Genomic DNA, 2783 nt, shown 5'->3' on the forward strand with positions numbered 1-2783 from the left:
CTAAAGCCGATAACCGCCACAGAGTCCACATCCCCGCTCCCTTCGCCCAACATCGCCTGCTACTAGTACACACCAGGAACATCCGTCCCACTACAAGAAATGTGTGATTTTTTGACGTATTCAGCATGACAATAGGTCATAATGTCATTATATCACCCGGTTTATGACATTATGTTTTAGGCACTTCGACTTAGTGACAATAAAAAGTTGTATGTCACAAAAAACATCATACATCTAGTCCAATTTTATCCAATGACGATATTTGCTATGTCACAGAGGCATTTTATGTGTCATAAAGTCTAATTTACAAATGCCATCAATCTACGATAGACTTTGTGTGTCACAAAATAATTTATTAATTTTTTTAAACATTGATGTCCATATTGGCATGTTCCACAACCATGTGGCCATGGGTGTGAACCTATTGTAACACATCGGGTGTTATGCTCGTGTTGATTGTGGTATTTAAAAATCGACAATACATTCATAATTTATCTGCTTTTGTCAAGGGCATCTATTGCATGAGACAATGAACCCTACTTTATAAATGTTTTTATTTTGAAGATCGAACTTTAACCAGGTTCACCAAAACAACTTTCAAAAATAATTAAAATGTATACATGTGAAAAATTTTATATAACTTATATGTATGTATATATATGTGGGCCTAGTTTACAATGAGCCCTGGTTTAAATGTATGCAATTTAATCTTGACAATCTAGCTATATATGTATATATAATGTGTGTGTGGCCTCGTGTATTTTTGTATTTTGTTTTTGAGCTTTTCTCTAAAAAAGGAGAGAGAAAGAGAAGAATTTCCAAAAGAAAACAAAAAAAAGAAAAGGAAAAGGAAAAAAAAAACACACCCCCACGACTCACCATGCACTGGCCCATCCCACGAGTCCACACACGAGTACACGACCCAGCAAACCACTCCTCCAGAACTCCATCGCTGCTTTCCAGTCCTCCCTTTCCTCCGGCCAGCCACGAAAGAATAGATCGAGAGCTAGGGTTAGGGCCGGCCAGCGCGCCGCTTGTCGGTCGTGAGGCCTCGCACCGCCCCACCCCAGGCCGCTCACCGTCCATCGCCAGGCTGCTCGGATCCGCGCTCGACGCGCTGCCCCAGGCCGTGCGGAGCCGAACCTCGCCTGGCTGCCCAGTGTCACGCTCGCCGCCCCAGCCCCGGCCACGCGGCGGCGGCGCTCGTGACGCCACGCGGAGCCGCGCTCGCTGCCCCACCCCAGGCCGTGCGGCGTTCCCCTCGCCGGATCTCAGTGCTGCTCGCCGAGAGTTGCAGGTACTTCTCTCATCCCCTTCGGATTCGTAATTCAACTAGAAAGACAGCGCGACTCCGTCTTCTTAGATGTTCATCATCTGCGAGTGCAAGAGGTAATAAATTATGGTCATCTACGAGTGCGAGAGGTCCTCCGTCTTCTTAGATGTTCACTCCTCTGCCTCCTGAACTGGGAACCAGCAAGTCCTCCCTTGCGTTATATCAATCTTGTACATCTATTTGAAATGTTTGAATCATCTTAGAAATTGCGGTGATGAGAATATTAGTTGATGATAGTATTTGGCTGTTGATTACGCTAGCTCCTTATTCCTTTATTTTCGGCTTTTCTTGAACCGACTTATCTCAAATGTGCATATCCTGCAACAGATGGTGTCGTCATCATATAATGTGCATATCTTGGACATTTTAGAACCAGTAAGTTTTTTTGCGCTGTTCTCAGTGAATTAAAAGTTATCTACTTGTCACTAGGCCACTGAGGAAATGATTTGTGAATGGGAAAGTTTGCTCAATGAAATTAGGCTAGCCCATGCTAACTTTTTACTAGATGACTCATCCAGGCATCTTGGCCTATGCTTACAATCCTGATATTGTGTGGGTTCCATAATTGATATATGATGGGCACTGCAAATTAACATTAATCGTCTAATTTATATTGAAAAATTATGCCTGTGTTATATTTGTTAAAATTAGCCTCATCACCTCTTCCTGTTAAGTACAGAAATGGATGCAACCTGAGAGAGTACTGCATGTTTTTTCTTCTGAAAACTGAATGTCACTGCATTGTCTGAAAATGGATGCAACCTGTCATTTTACTTGTCTGAATGTCATTGTGCAATCCTGTGAGAGAAAGAGAGAGCTCTGCACAGTTTTTCTTTAACAATTTAACTGAGTCAGAGTTGTCCTTTCTTTCATTCCAGAACAAAGATGGAATCACTGTAGCAGAGAGTAGAATATGATACTGTGAGATTTGTGTGCCTGTAGTCAGTGCAATAATTGATAAGTATGCTTTGCTAGCTATTTTTTGGTAGTTGATATGCATTATATTTGCTAGCAGGAACATTGGAGATGTGCCTTCGTAAGATGATTAGAGCAGATGCTTTGAGGCTTAATGGAGATTGGTCCACTCAAAGTTGATAGGTTGGATTTCAGTGATCATCATTTCTTCAGTGCTCATGTAAGTGCAGCCATCTCTTCTTTTTTTCTCACCACTGTTTTGCTGAGTGCTAGTTTGCTGTTTGGCTGAGAATATATGAATCTGGAACATAGGAGTAGGTCACAAGCTTTTGTAATGTTGAATCAGCATGGTAAATTTTGAAACATATGCAAATATATGAATGTGAAATTAAGGTAACTGTTTGGCTGAGTGCAAGTGTTTGGCTAAGAATATATATATCTGGAACATAGGAACATGGTGAATTTTGTAACGATGAATCAGTTTTCACATTGCTAATCAACTCTTGTTCACATGTAGGTGTTCTTCTCAAGTGGC

The 2783-nt window shown here is 41.6% G+C and overlaps 1 long non-coding RNA gene across 1 annotated transcript; it reads left to right on the forward strand.

The window, feature by feature from the left end:
- Positions 1-917: 917 nt before the first annotated feature.
- On the forward strand, positions 918-2568 carry LOC136482612 (uncharacterized). The gene is made up of 3 exons (XR_010765134.1): positions 918-1297; positions 1661-1708; positions 2349-2568. It is a non-coding gene; the product is annotated as an uncharacterized lncRNA (long non-coding RNA).
- Positions 2569-2783: the final 215 nt, after the last annotated feature.

Source organism: Miscanthus floridulus, chromosome 9 (assembly GCF_019320115.1).
Source record: "Miscanthus floridulus cultivar M001 chromosome 9, ASM1932011v1, whole genome shotgun sequence".
NCBI lineage: Eukaryota > Viridiplantae > Streptophyta > Magnoliopsida > Poales > Poaceae > Miscanthus > Miscanthus floridulus.